This window comes from Hippocampus comes, unplaced genomic scaffold (assembly GCF_001891065.2).
Source record: "Hippocampus comes isolate QL1 unplaced genomic scaffold, H_comes_QL1_v1.1 scaffold276, whole genome shotgun sequence".
Lineage (NCBI taxonomy): Eukaryota > Metazoa > Chordata > Actinopteri > Syngnathiformes > Syngnathidae > Hippocampus > Hippocampus comes.
In genome coordinates this window covers 596,728-621,307 of record NW_017805074.1, presented here as the reverse complement: position 1 = coordinate 621,307, position 24,580 = coordinate 596,728, and the positions used below count along the sequence as shown (strand labels likewise).

At 41.9% G+C, this 24,580-nt stretch overlaps 2 long non-coding RNA genes across 2 annotated transcripts; both read left to right on the top strand.

Annotated features, from left to right (window-relative positions):
• Positions 1-618: 618 nt before the first annotated feature.
• On the top strand, positions 619-15,719 carry LOC109512827 (uncharacterized). The gene is made up of 2 exons (XR_002167598.1): positions 619-896; positions 15,292-15,719. It is a non-coding gene; the product is annotated as an uncharacterized LOC109512827 (long non-coding RNA).
• Positions 15,720-18,785: 3,066 nt separating this feature from the next.
• Positions 18,786-19,092, top strand: LOC109512834 (uncharacterized). The gene is made up of 2 exons (XR_002167600.1): positions 18,786-18,954; positions 18,992-19,092. It is a non-coding gene; the product is annotated as an uncharacterized LOC109512834 (long non-coding RNA).
• Positions 19,093-24,580: the final 5,488 nt, after the last annotated feature.

Here is a 24,580-nt window from a genome sequence, read left to right as displayed (position 1 = left end):
TCCATGAGGCAAAAAAGGTTGGGGGTACCGCTGCTTTAACCCTTTCATGCCTGACCCATCAAGGAATAGCCAGAAAAATCTGATTTTTGGGAACTGAGATGTTCATTAAGAATTTAAATGTATTGTACATATCCATGACTTCTGAAATGATTGAAATCAGTTTGATTTGACAAATTGAATTGTTACATTTTCAAATGGTTGCATCCTTGAATCGTATTGCATGCACCCCATGTAGTGAGATACAAATAGATTTGTCTTTTTTGATGGATGTAAAACAAATATAAATTCATCGTAATCCAAGTGAATGCACTGAAAATCATATGAAATCATCTTTGAAGAGATGCACAGCCCTACTGATTGGTGAAAGGAACAATCTCATTTCTCACGGTTGAAATCAATATTAGAAATTTGAAAATTTTAAGTGCTTCGAACAAAGTGTTTTGGCCAGCAGATGATACCCCTCAACAAAAACTAAACATCTGTGTTTTTAAGAGCATCATAATTGATGCAGCTGCAGTGGATCTTAATAACAGGACTTCAGTGACGTTTTGCAAAGGGAGGACACATGAGCTGTTGCTCTAAACGCGAGCTTCGGGCGTGAAAGTGTTAATCCTGAAATATTTCCAAGTGATTCATGATTATGTGCCTCCCCCCTTAGGCTAATCACCGCGGCAGGGGGCTTCCACCGCGATGAAGAGTTGAAGGGGAGTTGGGTGGTGACTTGGAGCGGGAGACCCGCTCGCCCACGGCGCTGCTATTGGTTTATCCGTGACGTGATGACATGGAGGAGTCGGCTTGAGGACTTTATAAAAGCTTCTGAGCGCGCGGCGAGCCACTCTACGAAACCAAGCCTGTTTAAAGAACCAACCTCAACTTATAGGTGCAACATGAGCGAGGTAAGACCATCTGACGCGTTTTTGTCGGTTACTACGCACAGTGGTCGCGGTCACGCGCACAGGGGGAAGCATCATTAGCGGGGATTATTGCCGACGCATTTCTTTTAAACGGTCATGTGATGTTGCAGTACTTTTAATGATGCTTTATTCACATCTGGATCATGAAATAGGGTGTGTGCTCCCTCGGGGTGACAGTCATGGATTTACGCACACACATTGGCTGCCTCTTTTCCCCGATCCATGTTGGAGCGATCATATTGCCAACAGAGTTGACAGGTGGACACGGAAAAAAAAGGGATACAATATGGGGAGCTCTGGATGGTATCTCGCAAAATTCAGCAACTATTTGCTAGTTGAATAATTGTAGTATGTTTGGTCATAAAGTGGAGATTTGCGTGAATTCGAACCAAATGACAATGTTTACACTTTATTACAAGAATGAATCTGATAACAAAGATGCACTAGTTAGTCTGGTCCTTTTTTAAGTTCCTGGACATGAGCAATCAATGTGACTTAAACACAAATGATGCTATCTTTTTTTTTAACCTACTTTTTAAATTTTAATTTATAATACAGTACAATGTCCCAAGATGGCGTAAGAGCACCAACATGACAATGTTGAAATCAAACCATTTAATAGATTCTTGGACTCAACGGCACCATTCAGCAGAAATTGATGAATTTGTTCATGTCAAGGACATGCCCACATTCAATATGACACCAAATGCAATGTATTTGAATTCATTTTAATGGACAATTGTGAGCATCTTGTGCTGCGCATTCGAGTGTTGTGTGAAAATGTTGACTGTGAATGCATCAAGGGATATGAGTGTCTCTTGTTGCACAAAGCATAACTGTCATCATCATCATCATCATGGAATATTTTTGTAATGGGAGCTCCACTTGAGGGAATAGGCGTATTGTGTGTAAACGAATATGGATGCTTTTACTGCACAATGCCCCTGTGGGTAAACTTGGATACATTGGCTGCGTCATTAGCTGCATCTGTTCATTTTCATGGGTTTCAATACAAGAGCGATAGCAAATGAACTATTACAAAGATAAAAGTGCTCAGTTTTGATTGACAATGTTCAGGTGGTACCAATACAAACATCAGAAATGGACAAAAACGTCAATCCTTGCATACCATTAGAAACCACATTATTATTTAGTATTATTGATGTAAAGTAAAAACAGTAGATAATTCCAATAGTTAAGAACATGCACATTTCTTTTCGAAAACCCTCAGTATTGCAGTTCTAGTCTGCATTATACCACAATAACGACAACATATACTTTTTAGTGCCAATCAGACAACTTGATACTGAAATCTTAATTATATTGGTCATAGTTGAATAAGCAAGTAAATTCGAATTTAATCACATCTCTGAAACTGACAGCCTGCCATTTCTGAGCCTGCATCTGTTAACACATGACGCTGATATCGTGGGCCCTATTTTCATGTGCAGTGCAAGTCTTTCTCAAAGTGTAGTCTCACTGTGTGCATGGGTGAAGTTTTCCTTTCTTTTGGCATTTTCGTAGATGGGTGCAGTTCGAAATGGGCGTCGCACTATTGTGTGAGTGAACACGGTTGACTCATTCTTTCTAAATGCAGCATCGGTGAGGTGCGTGGTTCATAGGGCAGAAGCATAACAGGTTCATGCAGGGGATTGGTGCGCGCAAATTACATTTAAAAGGGACGGCGAGAAGATCTCCGCAAGCGGATGACAATAAGAAGAATGAGAATAATGCATTCAATTTATTGATTTCGACAATGATTCGGAGGTTTCGATGCATGCCGGTGTCATACCGATGAATGAAATATGATGACATCCACCACATATCGGAGGAGTGCAGAATGTGTGTCTGCCTGTGCGTCGATCAAATTCACCAACAACTTAGACTTGGTTTCACCTGATCTAAAGTGTAGTCTACTCTCTGTCACCAAATTGGCAAGTGCGCCAGGGTCGCGTAAACAAAAAGCACCCTCGGACTGCCGAAACGTCCAGCGAGGTGTAGCGCAATCTGCCAAATCTCAAAACACAGTAAACTTGACTTGCCCCAGCACGAAAATCAAGATGTGCCAGTTTGTACGCCAAGTGCATGTGCGCCTGTCTATGGAAATAGTGCTCAGCAAGACAACACGACCTTGCTTTTGGTATGTTATCCCTCATTTCAGCCAAAGAGCCAAATGCCTGCTAGCTACTGCAGAAAAGAGGAGGAACTGTGATTCTAGTCTAACATTGCAAGAAAATATTCTGGGGGTTTGGACGGAAGGAATACAGTGAAGAAAAGCTTGTTTCAGTAAAATGCTTTTTTTTTAGCAATGTCTTTTGGGAGTGTTTTAACCTCAGGTTCAGGTGAAAAGTGTGCATACACCAAAAGCAAGCTTCAGAATAATAATAGATTAGACTTTCGGTGCACGATTCCATTCGAATGTATGTCTGTCATGACCTCATATGGCAAATGTAGACATCAGCAGGCTTCACCGCACGCCGTTCGTAACAAATTGTTCGCCGGATGGCTTAATAAAAGATGCATACTGGGTGTACACACACACACACACACAAGAGCTGTTTGAATAATTGAATCCCTTTCACCCGCAGCAAAATTTGATTTGTCGTTAATATACAAAGCAAAGAGACGCTGCCATTTCCTGTTGATGAATAAAGGTGTTACATTACAGTGGTTGTAGTGTGAATGGAAGCCGGATGAGGTGAGAATGAGATGATTATGTTAGTCACAGCAGTGAAGAGCAGAGTGAAGCCGAATGTCTGGAATATGTGGAGTCTCCAAACATGACCAGAATGAAGAAGAAGTAACTCGTAGACGAATGAGTCACCACCAGCCTCTCTGTCCCAGGCCACTCTCTTTCATAAACTCACAAGTAACGACATTAGGTACACTCTATCTGACATTCCATACACCTCATGTCCTCATGAGGGCCAAGGGCAACTAGCGCCCATCCCAGAGCACTTTGTTTTGGAATTGCAAGAATAATGGATAGATTCCACCCAGTGGACAAGAGTCGCGGGGTGTGCTGGAGCCTATCCCAGGTGTCTTCGGGTAGTAGGCGGGGGACACCCTAAACCGGTTGCCAAGCCAATCACAGGGCACACGTAAGAACTGCCTCTGTAAATTTCATGTATGAGGCAATTCAACTGCTTCACTCATAACATTTAATCCATGACAGAAAGTGAAACAAAGCAGTAGATATTCAGTAGATATTTTTATAGTACATATTTCAGTTAATTAATGAATAAATGAAAGACTTGTGACATATCAGACAATGACAACGTAATTACCTTGCGGTTTCTTACCCTCCGGATTTAGACTTAAACATCGCACGACTTCTGTCATGTGGCTCTGACCTTCTCAGGTTCCACAAAATGAAGTCCTCTCCCTCAACATTTTGGCACATGATCAATTTTTAAATGGTTTCCGAGCAACAAGGGGCGGCCCAACTTGCCCCTTTGTTGAACTTACCTCAGTCTCCCCTGCTGCATCATGCTCAGAGTTGTCTTCAGTATTTTGTCTCACCCATCTCCCTAAATTCGGCAAGCAAACTAATAGAAACAGACCATAGCATGATGCAGTACAGTGCCTATTGCACAGTAATTAACATAATATTGTTAATTGAATCCCCCTCTGAAAATGTGCATCTGAAAAACTTCCACGATGAGTATAAGATTTTGTTATTGTGCCGAATATAGCGTCCAGGAATGTAGCTGCGCAATACCCCCCAAGGTGCATTCCATCTTTACTTTTTAATTATACTCCGCTCTCTGACTCCCACCGCCTCTCCCTCTTCCATCCGACAAGCAAGTCAACAACATCAAAAAAGATTAAAAGTCCCGCAGAACAAGTCCCTAAAGCTTCTGTCAGCGTGTGCATGTCAAAGAGAAATAAACGAGCTGACAACAGATAAAATGTCAGTTCTTCTAGATAGTGGCAAATGGCTGACTGGGATGTTTTAATCCCTTTTCGCCCTTTGCACAGACAAGAGGTTAAGCTACTGACACTGCTACTAGACATCATGGTAAAACTGTTGCACTCATCAAGGGCTTCCACTCTAAAATATGTCACTCGAAATACTATTTCATCTATTAATTAACAGCGTGTTAGAGTGACATAACACTGCAATGAAAATGCCACATCAAAAGATTGTCTGCAGTTTCAACCATCACGGTCTCATGAGTGTCACCACAAATCGTGACTGATGAACAATCAATACATTGTGTTAAACGTTATGCTAAACGCGAAACTGAACTTGGCTACGCAGATATTACACGAGCAGTGTCAAAAGTTCAACTTCAAAAAGCGTAAAAGTCACCTTTAATTGAAACTGTCTGAGTGGTATTCATCAAATAAAGCTTTAAAAAAAAAATTCTGGTTACCTTGGATACAGTATCTCACCAAAGTGATATGCAACGTGATATGAAAGGTTAAGCTTATCTTAAGACAAGCATGTTTGTTTTTTTTCTGGCCTAACTTCAATATAGAGACAGGAATCGTACATTTGACAGAAAAATTATCTCTGTTACTTGAAGCAAGGGCTGGGACTTCTCCAAGTGATTGGACTGAAATATTTATTACAGCATGTAAATAGGTGGGGGCGGCCCGGTGCGCCAGCGGTTAGCGCGTCGACCTCACAGTGCAGAGGTCGTGGGTTCAATTCTGGCCCCGGCCTTCCCGTGTGGAGTTTGCACGTTCTTCCTGTGCCTGCGTGGGTTTTCTCCGGGTACTCCGGTTTCCTCCCACTTTCCAAAAACATGCATGGCAGGCTGATTGAACACTCCAAATTGTCCCTAGGTGTGAGTGTGAGCGCACATGGTTGTTCGTCTGTGTGTGCCCTGCGATTGGCTGACAACCGGTTCAGGGTGTCCCGCGCTTACTGCCGAAGACAGCTGGGATAGGCTCCAGCACCCAGAAAATGGATGGATGGATGTAAATAGCAGGTCATGCCATTGATACTTGGCACAAATGAGGCAAAAGCACATCCTTATGAGACACGAATAAAAAGTTTGTTTCAGTTAAGAGTTTTACTAACCATAATGCAGGGGTGAAACAAGCAGGTGGGTTTGGTTCATTATCCTGCACTGCATATTTAGTGCATTAGTCATCCCATTGTTGTCCTCTCTTGTTTGGTCCTCTACTCATCTCTGGGTTCAAGCACTTGCTCTCCATCTCATTAATAAAGTGACATTAGTGCCTTTTCACCATCAGCGCCACGAAGAGTTTAATCCTCCCAATCTATGCGAGGGTGAGAATCTACATTTATGTCCCCGTGGAGGCCACAAGATAAGCGTGCCGTCGTCTCTGCCGACCATCAAAGCCCCAAGAGGAACTGGTGTGTCACTATGTTCAGATGTTAAGCAGCTTTCGACCGTGTTCTGCAGGATTAGGGGATTTCTGTGGATTGTGTCATTCTGTTGTGTGGCAATCTCCCACATAGTCGGTTGCTTTTTCATTTGCCACTGAAAACGTAGATGAATCCCTCCCTGAAAGACTGGTTGACTTTTAAAAAAAGCACTCAACTTGTTTTTGTGTTTATTCACTTGTGTGCCTGCTCTGCTGGACTGGTGGCATTCATGGTCTCCAATACATGAATCAAATGTGCGGACTCCATTTTATTTGAGCTCGCCAATCTTGTTAGCGAGGTTGGCGGTCTGGGCATGCGGTTTATTGGATAGAGAAAATACTTTTTATTGAGTGCTCTTTGTTTCTTTATTAACTTGTAGCCCGAGAACACAAGGTGATTTTTTTTTGGGACTGTTTTGCATTTTTACATTTATATGTGTGACCGTCCGGTGGTTGACTGGTTAGCCCGTCGGCCTCACAGTGCAGAGGCGCAGGGTTCGATTCCGGCTCTGGCCTCCCTGTGTGGAATTTGCATGTTGTCCCCGTTCCTGCGTGGGTTTTCTCTGGGCACTCCGGTTTCCTCCCATATTCCAAAAACATGCGTGGCAGGTTAACGGAACGCGCTAAATTGTCCCTCCGTGTGAGTGTGAGCGCGGATGGTTGTTCGCCCCATTTTCTATGATGAAACAGTTTGCGTTACTTCATCGGTGTTTATCATCATTGAGAATCTAATCAGAGTCTAATTATCAATCACGCCATCAGCAAAAATGATATGAGCGACAATGACACACTCACTTGCAGAGCGGTGCTTTGGGAGTTCTTTCCCCGCGGTGGCTGATAAATGAATCTTGTATCCTCGGCGAGCAGCATGCATGCAAACATAAATTGATCGGAATAAATTGTCGTGCCAAATCGGCAATAAAAAAAGCACAATGATTATAGAATCTAGCTGAACATTAATATTTAAACCGTGTTGGTTGAAAAATCTCTTCTTTGCTCACTGTGCACAAGGCTCTCATGCAAATCACACATTTCGACAAGCTCATCATGTTTCCCTCATGTACCTTACAAGTTGAGGATGCTGCAAGAGGGCGAGTTAGCAAAGCGACATTCCTGCTGCATGCTGCAAATTTGCCCAGTACAAAATCATTACAGCATCACACCCTAGAGATTGGAGGCTGAAAATAGCACTTCAGAGACTGCGGGGGACTGCGGGGCAAGCTAATAAGTAGGGAGGTTGCAGAAACAGGTTTGACCCGAACAGGGTTTGAACGTGAGAGCCAGCGGGAAGATTTGCATACCTTCAGTCATCACCAACTCTGCCCCAGTAAATTTGAAGATGATGTCGAATAACCTTTCCCATCTTAACTCTTGGTTACATAAGAGTAAATTTAATGCACAGATGCTGGCACAGAAAAAAAAAAAGATTTCATAGTGTTAAGCCGGAGAAAGATTGGTTTAGGGGGATTGTTTGTGGCCAAAATCCAATGTGGCTGCTGCTGTGATGATGTAATAATACTTTGGCTTTGTTGAAAAGGCAACATTGTTTCTTATGTGTTGTCTTTGAGTGTACACAATCAAAGAAAAATTGATGTTTGAAAGCTGAGCCGCGACTGGTCGTAACTTGAGCCCTGAGTACATCTAATATCATTTTCAGTCGCCGGCAAGTGTCAAAATGCGTTTTTATCTGAGGGAGAGAGATTTCAACCCTCACAACAATGCCGATATTCCGAGACAATAACCATTAAAGTGGAAATGTTTAGTTATTATCTTAGCTCACATATTTAATAAGAAGATATTTTACCAGTAGCAAAATTCGAGTATTGATTGACCCATCGATGATTTTACTTTGTGGTCGTTAATAGACACTGAATCCAATACACTGGAATTACTACTGGAACTTGGCAGGCTAGAAAGAAAACCTTGACAGAATCTGTTGGAATGTGTCACGTTCCTTCATAAATTCTGCGAGACTCCCATGTCCAGCAGAAATTTGCTGTCATTGTTGTTCTTCTGTTCAAATCATCCCTTGTCTTGAGGCCCCCTCTCATCTGTTTGGGCCAAGCTTGACCTCCACATGACTTGACAGTTGTAGTTCTTTGCGGCTTTTGAGGAATTGGTCTTGTGACACAGCCTCACGGCCTCGCTTGAAAAAAAAAAAGAAGTGTTTAGAAGACTTGAACATGAATGATTAAGGTCTACGACTGTTTTTCTTTTTTTTAGCGATTGGATGTGTTTGGGAAGCTGCCAATTCACACTGTTGAAATGAAGTCCAATTAAAATGTTTCCTCATCCGCCAATCTACTTTGGGAAAATAAACAACATGAATCATGTGTTATTTCTGGCCAATTCCTGATTGACTAGCAGCTTTTCGGTGGGGTTCTCCGCCATGTGTGATCCGCTTTGGTGTGGAAGGACAGGCAGAGGACAGATTCATCATCGCTGCTCATAATTAGTCTCTTAATTTGAACACCTTGCTCCTTGTAGTTCATTCCTTGGGCTCTCCTGCCGCTTGACCCACAAAAACAGACGGGAGCGTTATCTGGGTCGCATTGTTACATCGCATGATGTCACGTGGATCTTCTTACAGCTGATGTCCGCCCTGGAACGAGATGGCAGCAAGTAGTCGGGTTCAACTGCCAACAGGCGAGCCTCTCCAAAGGGTCAACATCGCTCATCCAGATGGAGTCGTTAAAAGCCAAAGCATCTCTCATCGCTTGATGCCAACGTTCCTTATGAATCAGATTTTGCAGATTAAGCAACTAAGAAGCTTTCACATCCTATTGATTCTTTAATTCTCTCATGTTACAAACAGGAAGTGAGTATGTGACAAATTAGTGTGGACACTGTAAGAACCTAATCTTTTTGGCAGAACCGCAACAACATGCGCATTCCGTGTTTCTACTGTACAGTTTTTGACATCATAGCAGCATCCCGGCATTGTCGGTGCGCGGCCACCTCAAGTTTTACCATGGCAACAATGAACGGTCATGTAGCGCTTGCCATCATCGTGTTTTTGTGCCTTTGAAAGAAAAGACATCAATGGAGCAAGAGAGAGAAAAGTGGTCAAACTGGTGGCTGTTGAAAAGGGGGCCAACTTTACATTTCGCCAGATCGCGCGACAACAGCAGATCTTCCCTCACTCAGCCAAATATGAGGGGATTTAAGTTGCTGAGGATGGAGTGGAGTGGGGGTTGCCTAATGAAAGTGCCGAGTCAGAAAAGGTACCTTTATGTCACTCGTTTTTCAAGAGTTGTTGGAAATGTTGATAAATACAGCAAAAATCTAAATTGGGTACGCAGTTTCAAAGAGCAGCATTTTTAGGGATTTGACAGAATCGTCATATTTCGATAACTTCCGCTTTGAGATGCAGTCTTGAGTTTTCAGAGGGCAACCTGGTAAAGTATGGCACCGACACGTTACCGCCTCCAGCCGGAGACCATCAACAAGTCTGCAGTTGAACCAGACCCCTGACAAAATTGAAAGGCTTTTTTCTTACTTAACTCCAACTAATGACACTACAGTTCATGTCATCTTCCCAAATGCTATCTTGAAGGCCAAAGAGCAATGAGTGATGTCATACAAATTTAAACACGATGTTTAGTGCTACAGTATTTAGACTGAACTATTGACTGGAGTTTGCACTTCTAACTTTTTTTTCCACCCGAAAGGTCGACCCATTTCTTTAATCACGACAAACGAGCATGTTTCGCGCTTTTCCAGCGATTGGTTTTATTGCCCCTTAAAAAAAAAAAAAAAAAACGGAGTGAATGGCCTCATGATTAAAAGTGTGACTGTGAGAATCACAGAAACTGGCTTCTGTAAATTGACTGGCTGATTGAACCTGAAGCCATCCCTGATTCCTGACCATGGTGAACTTCATCTCTCACTTGCCTTCTGCTTTGTTAGGTCCCACCATTACCACAATCCCAAATAGCGGAAAGTAAACCCCAGACGCTAGCAAAGCTTGCACTAATGAAAGAAACACCATAAAATGTAATCTCGTCAATTTCAAGGTTCATTAAGTTGTGCAACAGACGGGGAGTTTGAAAAAAAAGAATTTGACAAGACGACGTAAGGCGTTTTCTCTGCTTCTCTCTCTCTCTTTCTCTCTCTCTTCTCTGCGGGAATTGCTGTGAATTAAAATGTGTTTTCCAGTTAGTATTAGCTGTCTTCAAAGTAAAAAAAAAAAAAAATATATATATATATATATATTTGGTAAGTTTGTGTGACTCAGTTTTGGCACTTTGATCAGTCTCCATGGTTGCACAACAGTCAGCTTGCCTTGCTTGGTCAAGCGGGGTACATACATACTCAATGTTCACATCTTAACCAATTTTTGAAATGTGAGAGGCCGCTGCACATTGTTCGGGGGAAGAAAGTTATGTGATCTTTCTGCTCTAATTGGGTGCGGTGGACTTTAGATGACCAGTACAGCACATCACGCTCATAACGAGACATGTATCTATGCTGACAATTGCGAATTTCCTTCCCCTCGAAACGAGATGCCTGTCACTGTACCAAGATTGACCTGTAAGAGGCAACACGGTGCCACAGGGCATTCAGACTGCCATTTAATTCAGTCCATTTCTCTGTCCCCTTCCAAACCTCATTTGTTACCACAGAATGTCTATTAGGAGAATAAAGATCGAAGGGGAAATTCACACCTATACATCTTCCACCTCCTTGCATGCAGCATTACAACAATAAGGACTCACCTACACTACTTTCTCTTCTTGAGTTTAACAAATAGCGGAGGATGTTTAAAAAAAAAAAAAAAAAAAAAAGCAGTGCCGACTTATTGATCCAGCACTGATTTAGCAATGTTTCATGATACCCTGTGGACTTCACGGCAATATGCTTTATGTAACAGCCAATGTAGCTCACGCGGGTAAATGTGGGTTGAAGGTTTTACACACACAAAGTGTTTGCAGTGAAGGGGTGCACATAGAATCACTCCCGCTGCGGTGAGGATGTCAGGTTGCTTCTGAGTCGATGAAGAGGCAGCAGGAGAGTGCTGGGAGTTTTAACGCGACGACTTTTCGTGCACCCACCATACTCTGGTCATCCTCTTTTAGAGCTGGGTGAGCCACACATCATAGCGAATGATGCAATATGTCACTGTCATGGAAACAAGACTTTTTGAAGCCCACCAACATGCATTCACTATGTTGCTATGAAACCAAGGACTTTTTATGATTTTTTTTTTTTTTTTGCATACATATTTATCATTCTTTTCAAATATGCAGTTAAATAAATGACAGTTTAAAAATGTTGCCTTTGTATACCGGCACAATGAATTTAAAAAAGAGACTGCAGACTCTTAGTTTAAATTGAACAGGATTATACAGTATAATTAAATTGTATGTTGGATTTTTTTTTTTTAACAAATTATGTTTATTTGCAAAAAAAAAAAAGATTTGGGGGGTTCATTAATAATAATATTAATGACAATAAATACTTTATAATTATTTCTCCATCTCAAAAGACCAATGCCATGGACATGGTAAGGAAAATATCGAGTCAGTTGCACATGGACATGAGTGCATATTCCCCTTGATGTGCATTCCAAAAGAACTGCACTGAAAACGTGACATCTGTTGTTCTTCATTGCACTTAACAAAACATACAAACTAACGAACAATTAAGGTCATTTGCAGATGGCAGCTTCCATCCAGCAAGAAAGGAACAGAGAAAGGAGAATTGGGGGTCGGGGGGATGTTTTTGCCATCATCCGATGAATGTCAGATAAGATCTATTCACATATTCGCAGATGTGCAACATGCTTGCAGTACAGTATATGCAGAGCGCATCTTTTCTTTCAAATTCAGCTTGACTCATCCTTTGTGTGGGTGCGGCCATTTATTTCCTCTATTTGTGTGGTTTCATATTTTCCCTTAGATTGAGAGCCCAGAGGCACAAGTTGTCATGCAGGCTGTATTTTATACTACAGTCGCATGCTGGATACATGCGTGCGTGTGCGTGTGTGTGTTACCTCAATGCACCTTTCGTCCCTCTGAGGCCGTTCATGATAAACGAGAGGTTCAAGTTGAATATCACTGCTCTCCATCACCCTCATCAGTGTAATTACGGGTTTTTCCTCCACTTGATTGGTTTCACATCCGCATACCGATTTGTTCTTCTCATAGTGTGTGTGTGTGTGTGTGTGTGTGTGTGTGTGTGTGTGTGTGTGTGTGTGTGTGTGTGTGTGTGTGCATTCTTCTGACAGGTGAGCTGATTTGTTGGCCACTGTGTTTCTCCGTGTGTGTGTTTCGAGTATTTCTCAGCTCAGTAATCTTGCTCGTCAAGTCGCTGTTATGGCAAATTACACTTGGCTCAGTCCCAGAGCTGGGGAGGCAGAACGCTTCTTCCTCCCTGACGCCTTGATAAGCGTGACAGGTCCTCAACACCTCGATGCGTGGAGCATGTCCCGTAAACTAAATGACCTGGAGTTACAGTTTTTGGTCAAACCTAGCTGCAACATGTTAACCCAGCCACAATCTCCACATGCATCAATAAATGCAAATTAGCCAAGGAATCGGTTGTTTAAACGCAGTCTTCAAACGGTGAGCCACTTTTGTTTGTCAATTGGTTCGTCATAATAAACCCGCCCCTGGATGAGCCAACAATGTTTATCTGTAATTCCATTGTGAACCAGTAGATGGCAATGCACTATTTAGTTTGACTGTGTAAATTGGGCAAAAGAAGATGACTGAAAACAGATAGTACAGTGGTTCAGCTCATCAATTCCTCTTTAATCCTGATTTTACGCCTACAAAAAATGGCAGCAGCTCTGGTCAGCCGGCACAACAATGGAGTCACGGAGCATGGCCCACTCAAATTCGATGTCACCTGCCCCGCAACATTGTCAAAATTATATTGAAGGTGGGAGTTGAAATTCCTTGTAACAGGGGACCGTGTCAGATGTTGCGAACAAACTCTTGCAATACCTTGTAGTCGGCCAGGTCAGTCCAGCTGTCTTCACCAGAGTGTGCAAGACATGAAGCCCTAAAATTCAACAAAATGTGTGATGCATCACAACACTAAATAACTTAATTAGAATACATTGAGGCTGCTCATTCTTCCACATGAGACGAAACATTATTTTATTCTATAATAATCATGTCGTTTCTTTCGCTAGGCTACATGTTAACTGTCGAAGTAAGAACAATACAGCAATTCCCCACACCCATACCCCATATTTTTCCAGAACATGTATTAAAATCACCTTCGTATACACTCCCAATGGGAAGGTGGTAAGAATGATGGTTGACAGATAAATATAAACAACAAGAAAGAAACGGACAAAACTCATCTCATATTAAAAAGGGCATTGGTGTGCATCCCCCCCCCCCCCCCAAAATAAAGAGGCTGCTGCGAAGCTCATTCCCCCCCGCTCCCCACTTCCCTCTCCCTGGCATCGAAATGCAGCACACGCTGTTTGAAATGCATTGAACGCGTTGAATTAGTAATGTCGGGAGACAAGCTGAGAAAAGAGGACAAATGCTAGGATGCCTTCTGGATTCCTTGGCTATTAAAGCCTTGACGTGAGCAAATAGGAAACCTTAGAACGAAGAGGCGAATTACAATGACAATGGTTGCAGAGTCTCTGAGTCACCAAGGGTGCAAGTGCATACATTGCGCTAAAACGGAATCATTTCCGATCTCTGTTTGGTTACCCTTCACAACCTCCGGTGTGTTCCTAGTTCGGAACCTCGTATGACGTATGATGAGAAAAACAACTCCGTTTTGGTAATTGAAAAGAGGAAGAAGAAGAAGATGCGTCGAGTGGCTCTTCTTGTATATCTTATACGTCAAACATATCACCATGCGATTTTTCCCACATAAACCAAATGACAATATGTTCTTGCTTAGACTGCACCTTCATTTTTTGCAGTAGAATCTGTTCCGCAGTCAAACTGTCCCCATGCGTAAAACCTTTCGGTAACATTTCATCGAAGTGTGAAAATACATTGAGTTAACTGAAAATAACGACTGCTATAGGTAATGATAAATGCGTGCCTTGGTGGAATTTTCTTTCTTGTGGTATTTTGGCAGATGCCGAAATTCAAAACGGGCCACTGGTCGTCGCTAACGATTAACCGAATTCAAAGGTGCAAGAGAGGCACCTGCCGAAATTCAAAACGGGCCACTGGTCGTCGCTAACCTACCCATTGAATTCGGTGCAAGAGAGGCACCCAGTCTTTGATGTTGCCAAAGTGGGTACCGACTCGCTAGAATCCATGCAGAAGATCAAAAAGCGCGTATAAAGTACCTTTATACGGAACTGCAAACAGACTTGCCTGGTGATGTCAAATTGGCCACGGAGGTCGCAGTGGCCACTTGGACATCTCCTTCCAACTCGATTATTTGTGTCTGTGTGTCACCCCAACCTCCCCAAAGCTGTGCTGTAGCCATCGAGGGTGATTCGAAAATTATGATAAATATAATGATGACGATGATGATCGTAATAATGTGTTCAATTAATTGATTCCCAGACTGATTCAGAGGCTCCTCATGCACGCCGTTGTCATATTGATGAAGTCGATAGATACTTCAATTTGATTGCGTGAAAGCTTTCTTCCACTTGACCGAGCATTCATTCATTGACAAATAACACCATCGGCTGCCTCGTTGGGTCAGTTGCTGTGAATTTGTCATGACGACTGTAATTTTGTTGAAACGTGCGTGGGTTGCAGGCTAAATTTGTTTATGAGCTGTGGCCGGGAAGATAGCTGACCTATCACAGCATTTGTAAACACATGCTGTGGGACATCACTTGAGAGAGATGGATACCTGATGCTGAATTATTTAACAAGTAGCAGATGTGAAGGAGAACAGGGCACGATGTGATGCAAACGGGGGATATACTGTACTACGGAATGCCTGGACTGCGATTTTACTAGTGTGGTTAAACTTTTGGTTAAATTTTGCTATTAATGGGTTAGTTTTCTCCATCTTTATTTTGGGTGTTTTTTTTCCCAGCAAGATAAAAAAAATAGTGCTTACCAAATGATTTCTCTTCTCTCTGCAGAGGCAAGGAGCCGGGCCTGCAGCTGGCAACAACAAAACCTCCGGACAAGGTAAGCTGCATTCTCATTCTTGAGGTCAAACAACACAGCAAACTTTTAGCAGCATCGGATAATAAAGTGCATTTGGGAAGCATCGCTCGGCACACTTAGATGTTGTCACTTTCTGTTTACCGCAAAGGTGCAGGTGACAAGAAACTAAACAGGTGATTGAAAAACTCTCTTCAACCTTGATTTCAAGGCAGTCTGAAAGGCAACCATTGTCGACAACAAAGCGCCACTCTGGTTCATTTGTTTTGGGATTTGATTTTATTGCATTCACAGAATATCAAACACATCACAGTAGAAGAGAAGTTTTAATGAAATATAAACATCCTCAACCCACAAACAACCCCCCCCAAAAATGCATATGCCAGCAAGTATATTGCTTGTGCACTTGCATCATGTAGAGTGAGCGGGCACATCCCTGAGCAATCTTCGAGCGTTGTTGCTTATTTAAGAGTGGCCTGGCATCCCTCTAGAGCCTGGTTCCATTTTCACATTTTCATCGGGCCTGAACCCAAAGTCTAACAAGCCGCATCAGTGAAAATAGTATATAGTAATAACAGTTATAACAACTCGTATCTGAAAACATTTTTTTTCGAAATGAAGGCAATAACTGGGCGATTGCAGGAACAAGGAGAGAGAATGTCAGGCAATGTTTGAATGACGGGGACGCAAGGATAAGTCCACCGGATTTTATTGGACACGATGGTTCATGTATTCATGATGAGCTTTTAAAGGCGCACGCCCAATGAGTGACAGTGACACAGGCTGAAGGACGGCTGCCATCACACACACACACACACACACACACACACACACACACACACACACACACACACACACACACACACACACACACACACACACACACACACACACACACACACGCACGCGCGTACGTTCTGGGACCTGAAGGCTTGCCATCAGATCTGATTACAACTGACCATAGCAGGGTGTCACATCATTGTCGACATGGCAGTGACATACAGTCCACAAATTTGAAAAAGAGCTCATCTGTCACTTCCTGGTAATATGTTGTCCCCCGAGGTTAAGAGTGAGAGCAGGACAGCTGGGCCATCCATCAGCAGGCTACTGTGAGCACTGTTATTTATTGAAAATGACACTTTGTTCAGCAAAATAAATGTTGCATAGATGGGACCTTTCAGACCGTGTTCTACTGTTGCCTCATACAGACGCACATTTTTCTCTGAAGTCACCTACCCTTGGTTGGAGTATGTGGCCGTGATTTGCAGCATTCTCATAAAGTACTTTGAGCTCTGACGGTCTGACTCAGTCAGTGGTGTAAAGTGAAGACACAGTTGTGATGACTCTCAGCTTGAAATCCTCTAATGGGAATATGCAGCACGATTAGATTTGCTTAAGCCTGAGGGAGCGCAAAAAAAAAAAAAGAAAAAAAAAAGAAAATCACTAATCATGTTTCCTGTTCATCTCTCTGTCAACACACCAAAGCAGAAGCAAAGCCAACAAAGACATCGACTGGTAATATCTTTTGTAATTTACCGTGCTGCAAATTGCAGCAGAGATTTGGATTCTGCTGCTATTCCACTCGTACATTAAGACAGATAATCACTTCATGCAAAGCGAGGAAAACGGTCTATACGGCATTGTCATTTGGGGTGTGTTGAAAAAAGTCATTTGCATACTTGTAACGCATACATTTTCTGTGTTTTGCATACTTTTGGAAAAACGGGGTTAGGAGGGTTACTTTAAAAAAAAAAGTATTCCGATACAGTTACTAGTTACCTGTTTAAAAATGTAGTTTGTAATGTAATCTAATGTAACTTGATGTGGGGGTAACGTGGGATTGGTTCCCATTCAGTGACGGGCGGGGTGGATGTAGGTGTTGGGTGTGAATGGTCGTTCGCTTCAATCCCTTGGTCTAGTACACAGGCGGACACACGCACGCACGCGCACACACACACACACACACACACACACACACACACACACACACACACACACACGCTCACAATTTTGAAATAATGATACGTGCGTGGCATCAACTGCAGAAAAAAACAAAACAAAAAAAACCGATTTTATTCCCATTGACAAGTTTAGAAGCTGTGGGTGATTTGTGACAGGAAGTGGTGAAGTATTTACATTTTCCATTTTCTGATCCGCTTATCCTCTCAAGGGTCGTGCTGGAGCCTATCCCAGCTGTCCTCGGGCAGTAGGCAGGGGCCACCCTGAACTGGTTGCCAGCCAATCGCAGGAACTCAGGAACAAAAATGCTAAATATAAAGAACTGGGGAAAAAAAAATCACCTGATTTGTACTGTAAGTGTTTCGTTAAGATTAGACAAAGAATTTTGGAACACCAGAAGCTGGAGGTTTTCCGTTATAATATTTGATATATATCTTCGATATTACTATTGTAGGAAGTAAATATTTGTACTTTCCACCAATGCTCGTCACATGACATACAACATAATGCCACCGTTTGTGCCGCTTCTGCATGGGCAAGTCTGCGAGAGCAAGCGCTCCTCCTCTCCGGTTTTGAATAGGCCCAGGGATGATTCGACTTAGCTCACCTTAAGAGATCAAAGTTATCCTTTTTATAAATAGATTGCAGTGGGCTCTCAGTGATGATGACCCAATTCCTGCATCCTTTTTTTTTTTTTTTTTAATTAGCTTTACTGTACTCGGTTGTTGCTGTGCTGAATTCAACTCATACTTGAGGCAGTCGCTGCAAGAAGGACTCGATGATCATTTTGCATCAGCCCATTTTTGAGTCTTGCAACACGCCACTTTTAGTCCACAGGTTACACACGTGCATCCGCCTGAAAGCCAAGTAAAAGTTGACGTGGTGTTAGCAACCAAGCCCGCAGTGGTAATCAATATAGTTCTTCACGTCCCTTCGTGTATTGATTGCTGCAGGTCTCTCTCACCCACACTGGCACTTCAAGGATTTTGGAGGGCGTCTGTTTTCTCGTGCTGACTTTCAACTAGAATCACAAAAACAGGCTTCCTACAATGCATAAACAAACACTTTTGTATGGAACGCATTTTTTTCCAGCACAAATATACATTCGATTTGTGGGAATATGCAAAGATTTTACGCATTTGGTATTTTTCTTATTTATTCCGATATTTGCAGGCTTTTTCATTGTGATCAATTCAAACTGATGCGCTGGGCCTGCATGTGAACATAATGCAATCCTAAAGTTCATTTGCTTTTGAATTCTATTCTTTGCACAAAACATCCACATTAGCATCCAGGCAGCTAAACTTGAAAGAAATTCAAAAATAAATCCATTCGTCTTTATGCATCAAAGCCAGCTTTCAAATGCATACAGTGCACCTTCTATAATGGAGTGTACTACTGAAATATATTCAATGTATGTGTGTGTGTGTGTGTGTGTGTGTGTGTGTGTGTGTGTGTGTGTGTGTGAGGCAGATAATGTGTCATTCCTTTTTGCGCTATGCCCCTGAATAAATAATAAGAATATATTTTCCTTCTTCTCTTGGGCTTCATTATTTTTGTGATTCGTTTTTTACAGATTATTCCATCAATAACTCAAGCAATGTGATGAAAAATTATTTTCAAAAAGTGCATGTGAGGCACAGGTGTTGTTGTTACCCGTTTGGAATCGCCATCCTTACGTTCCACTCTGTGATATCGGTCCATTTAGAAGTCGAGTGTGTGGCTTCCAAACGTTATTCTTTTCTTGGTGACTGATGTGAGAGTCGGCGAATGAGGGAGCAGAGTTGGGTCTTGTGAGCGCAGTTTAGCAACTGACTGTGCTATTCTGTTTGTTCAACAAAGCAATTCAATGTGCACCGGCCACTGTTTGTATCCTTGTGTGGCTTCCAAACGTTATTCTTTTCTTGGTGACTGATGTGAGAGTCGGCGAATGAGGGAGCAGAGTTGGGTCTTGTGAGCACAGTTTAGCAACTGACTGAAAACTGGCTCACCAGTCTTACTATTTATGTGTGCATTGTGCTATTCTGTTTGTTCAACAAAGCAATTCAATGTGCACTGGCCACTGTTTGTATCCTTGACCACTTCAGTTCAGGAAGTTCCAGAAGAAGAAACGTGACGAAAAGTCGTAGTGGGCGGCCACTGTGACCACACAGTGACATTTGCATGAGTCGTATCTGTTTGAACTCCACTCGTTGTAATGGAGTTTTGGGGAAGGCCAAGGAACTGAGCAGCCTCTTAAACATATGTCTGTGAAAGGAAAAAAAAACACATACACATTCTATTATTCCAGTTGTATTTATTATTAATCACCTGCTGTATTTGGAAAATATGAGAACCGCTTTTTTTTTCCTTGTTGTATTTGTCTATTAGATCATGAAGTAGTGTTTGTGATGGGATTTTTGGGGGGTTTCGTTCCAGCCTCATTAGTTCCCAAATGAATTGATATTGTGTTAGTCATTGGAGCAAAAGGTGTGTTTGAGTGACGATGGTTTTTATTAAAATTAGCCTGCATCACATTCTAGCAGACCCGCATGTGCACACGGAATGAATAAAGACTGTTTGTGGAACAAGCTCCTTGTGTTTGTATGGTGTATGTATTTCAAAATTCTGTCATAAATCAGAATTGCACTGTGGTGAAGGTTTGGTTCCCAGACGGTGTCTTAAACACGTTGTATCAAGCGACACGTTGCATTTGGAGAATAATTACGTAGTACATGACAATTTATCGACTTCCGACTTTCCAAACAAAAAAAAAACAAAAAACAAAAACAGGAATCTCTGTCCAGGTAACAGTTAACTGGTGGCTCTCCTTTCAAAAAAAATAATGGAAATTCGATGCTCATTTAAATAAAAGCTGAATCCCAAACATGAAATCACTGACAAGCACACGTTAAAGAAAAGAAAGCCTTGCACTTTATTCTTGGTGGACAAAATGACAAGCTGCAGTCTGTCTGCACGTCGTTCACATGCAGAGGTAGTCGACATTGTGATGCGTCAAACTATAAATAGAAAAGCTCTTTGGATGAAGCTTTGGCTGAATCTCGTCCATTCTAAAGTGTGCTGACCCCTGTGTTGAACCACTGTCTGGTTCCCCACTGAGCTCTTTAACTGGAGGCACTTTGAGAGCTGCACCGTAGCACAGAATACACTTTCATAAAGGTCGTGCATATTAAACTCGTGCTCACTTCAAATGGATTTCTGTGGTATTGTGAGCCATGAAACAGCGTTTTGGAGGCTTTTACCTGCATCTGGGCGCACTTGGCTTGGGTGTGGCTGGATCCCGTGGCTGGCTTCTTTTTTGGCTCTTCCAAGACAAATAAGAACGTGAAAAATAATGTTCCGTAAAATGAATCATGCAGTTAAGGTTAATAGTAGAGATGATTTATTTCCTCTGAGAAAAATGTATTGCAAATATGAACTTGAGTGCAAGTGTGAACTTTTCATCCTGGAATTTGAATGCGACCTGCACATCTTTCATCACAACGTGCGGTTGTAGTAGTTTGAAGCTTTCATGCATCCTGAGTAAACCGGCGGGGATTTTGGATTGCGGGCCTAATTACATGTTGATATATGCAATCCGATGTGGGGCGTTTGCGCTGGGGATGAAACTGCAAAATTCATAGCAGGCCTTCTGTTCTGCTTAGCCAGAAAACATTGGAGGGTGGTGATTGCGGATGGGGCGATTTCCTTTTGCGCTGGCGGTGAAGTGACTGCGACATTGAATGTGGATGCGCCACAGATGTGGAGCTTATCAAATGAAGGTTTGCCTGATCAGAGTGCAGAGATAAACGCGACATGTATGGAAATTCAATTTTGGTAATGTCTTGATGCTGCTGGAATCAATTTCACACCACGCGGATAGTGTTCATATTTAATCATCTATACGTAGGCTTAAAAAAAAAAAAAGTCATTTTCCTGATTGTGCCGCACATGGTTAGACATGGAAGTGTACAGTTTTGTATGCGCTCATCTTGAATCACGTCACTGACTTCTACTTACTTTCAGTCATTACATTTACATGAGTCATTAGTGGCTTGTCACATGCTACAACAGTTTGGTGAAATTAAACGAATAAAAAGAGTATGCGGCGTGAAATAATTCACCGCCTGCTTGCGTGTGCTTGAAAGATGGAATTAGTCAATGAGTTCACATCATCATCCTCGTACTGTGAAAACTCTCAAAATGGATTTGCTCTTATGCTCAGACGCGAGCTGTCTCTTGGTATTGTGCTTCCAAAAGTCCATTTATTTGACGCTTGCATAACAGAGTTGTTATTCTGATAAGTCCCTGACAGTGGCGAGTCTTGGAACTTCTCAGTATAGACAAAAACAAAAATAACTCCCCAAGACTGATAAATTCATCACATTTGCATTCTTGAAGTAGGACAAGCGCGCACACACACGCTCCCTCACACTCAAAACTGACTTCCACTCATTCAGTGGGAAGATTATATAATAATAACTTTAATTATGCCTTACATACCCACAAAAAAAGGCTCTATTTTGAAAATTGCGTAGAACAATTTAGCATTTACCATAAACTCTGTTTAGGTTTGTGAGATTAGATAATGCCTTGTCTTAAAATAATTCATTCATTCATTCATTTTCCGATCCGCTGATTCTCACAAAGGTCGAGGCGGGTGCTGGATTCTATCCCAGCTGTCATCGGGCAATCGGCGGGGGACACCCTGAACCGGTTGCCAGCCAATCACAGGGCACACGGAGACGAACAACCATCTGTGCTCACACTGCCACCTAGGGACAATTTAGAGTGTTCCATTAACCTCCCATGCATGTTTTTGGAATTTGGGAGGAAACCGGAGTACCCGGAGAAAACCCACGCAGGCACGGGGAGAACATGTAAACTCCACACAGGAAGGCCGGAGCCGGGATCGAACGCTGGACCCCCGCACTGTATGGCCTACTCGCCGACCAGTCGACTACCGGGCCCTTGGCCAAACTGCAGTGAGGTAAAAATATACCAGACAGATTATTGCACACAAAAGTAAAAGCTGAGGCGGCAGTGAGGTAACTGAATCATTGTGGTGCTATATCGAGGCGACAAGCAGTAATAAGCCTGCAAATGGCTTTTGGCAGTTCCACGTGTCCATTGAACAAAAGTAATGTTCAGAGACAACTGATGACCAGCGACCCTACAGAGGTGATGCAGAGGTGACTGCGGCTGTGGCGGTTCCACTCCACTTTCATAAATGAACGGGGGAAAGGAGCAAAGCCTGACGCAGAATGGGAGGAAAATGAAGAATGTAAACTTACATAGAAAAGTAGTAACATATCATTATCATAACTATAACGGTGAAAAAAAAACCTTGTGATTTACTACCGTCATTTTCTGGGGTGAAAATGTTTAATTGGATGCCTGCACTGGAAGGGGAAATATCCATAACTTGCTCAGAAGCTAATTGACATGGGCAGATTGAGGGCTGGGGGTGCAAAAAAGCTCAGAAGGCCATCTCAGCAAACGCCGCTGACTTACTTTGCAACTCCCAAAATATGTGATCACTTTTGATGGTATTTGACCATCTACTGTGAGCGCAAGCATACATCCGCATTCTTTGCTTCTATACAGTCCTGTTCATCGTGACAGTGTACACCTGATCTTTGTCCGCTGGTGTGCCTTCTGGCATGAATTAGTCAGTGTTCTAGGTTCGGTGTGCCTGTGAATGGAAAAAATGTACACACTGGTACAGGTTGCACGGTCACCCTTGATGACGTCTCGCTTCATCCTGTTACACAAATGTTGCTGCACAAAGTCCCAGACTCTCTGCGCCTGCTGAAAAGTCTGCAAACTCTGCTCAGTGAGCCATAAAAAAAAAAAAAAACATGTGACGTCATAGCGCCATCTGTTGACCAAGGCAAGGAAATAAGCAAGAATCTTTCGAAAAATTCTCATTGTTTTGTACAAGACTGTACACTTCAATTTGAGGTGATTCATGTGGAGTACTCCCTTTTGTGAAATCCTCAAATTTGCTTTCAGGATTAATAATTTACAGTTGATATGATATGCACATGAAGACAGAACATTGATGTCTGGGGACTGAGATGGCGGTGGGAGGAGCTTAATTCTGCAATTTTCAGGATGCTTCTGCAATAAATAATGAGAAGTGAAGAGACTTTTAACACATCACAGCATCAGGTTAATAATTTTGGAGGACACTGTATTTTGTATGTTGTCAATGTCATTAATTTATTTCAATCTACAGTCGTAGTGGTTCATCCGTGTGTTCAGTCCCGTTGTGGTTGCTTTGATTAGGACATTATTCTTCTTATTATTACTTATATACAGCATATAAAACATTTTTTGGTTTTGTTTTACTTTATACTGCCTGTCTAGTTATTTGGTTGTGTTATTTGCTTATAACGTGACTTCAAACAGACGTGATCATTTGATTGAAGGTCAGCTTTTGAAAATTGAAAAAGGCGGAAAACAATTCTAAATATATCAGATTTGATAATCACATAAGTAACACATATCAAAAAAAAGGAGTTGATTAATGCCAGTTTGCTATGTCTCTTATAAAAGATTTAAGAAAAAGGACGTCCAAACAGATGAGGTTAAGAAAAAAAAAAAAAAATCAGTAATGTTGAGTTCAAGCCACGGACTCCAAAACAGATGTGTGCAAACATGACTAAGGACTTTATTAACCAAATCATTTTCCCCATAATACCCACAAATAAAAGTGATCTCTTTATATATATTCACATTGTATTTTTTTTTAAAATTGTGACACATAAACAAAAAGAAAATGCCTTTCTTGTGGTTTCCCCGCCATGCAGTCGCCAGGAGAAGTTGATAAACATTACGATTGATCGACAATGGCGTCTCTCATCTCTATTGACTCTTCAGAGTGCTGAAAACCTCCTCGGTCGGCCGATCATCAAACGTACTTTAATCATGAAAATAAATTATGAAAGCATTGTTCACCTTCAGAGTACTTTGTGAGCTTCCTCCATGACACTTGATTATTATTATTTTTTTTATATGTTCTTATTTTCATAGTATAATAGTAATCATAATTATGACTCTAATTGTCCTTGATATAAATTCAATATCATTTTTTTCCTCTATCTCAATAATTAAATAAATCACTTTGTCAATCCTCCCGTGTCATCACTTTTAGAGTAAAAGAATAATCGAGTAGAAAATAAAAGCTGTGACATCCCAAAGAGGTGCGAGGGACTGAAAAGTGTCAAAGCAACACAGAAGAGCACGAGAGGAAAGAAATGAGAGCAAAAGAGACAGACTCAGCGAGAGAAAGAAAGAGAGAAAGAAGGAAAGAAGGAAAGA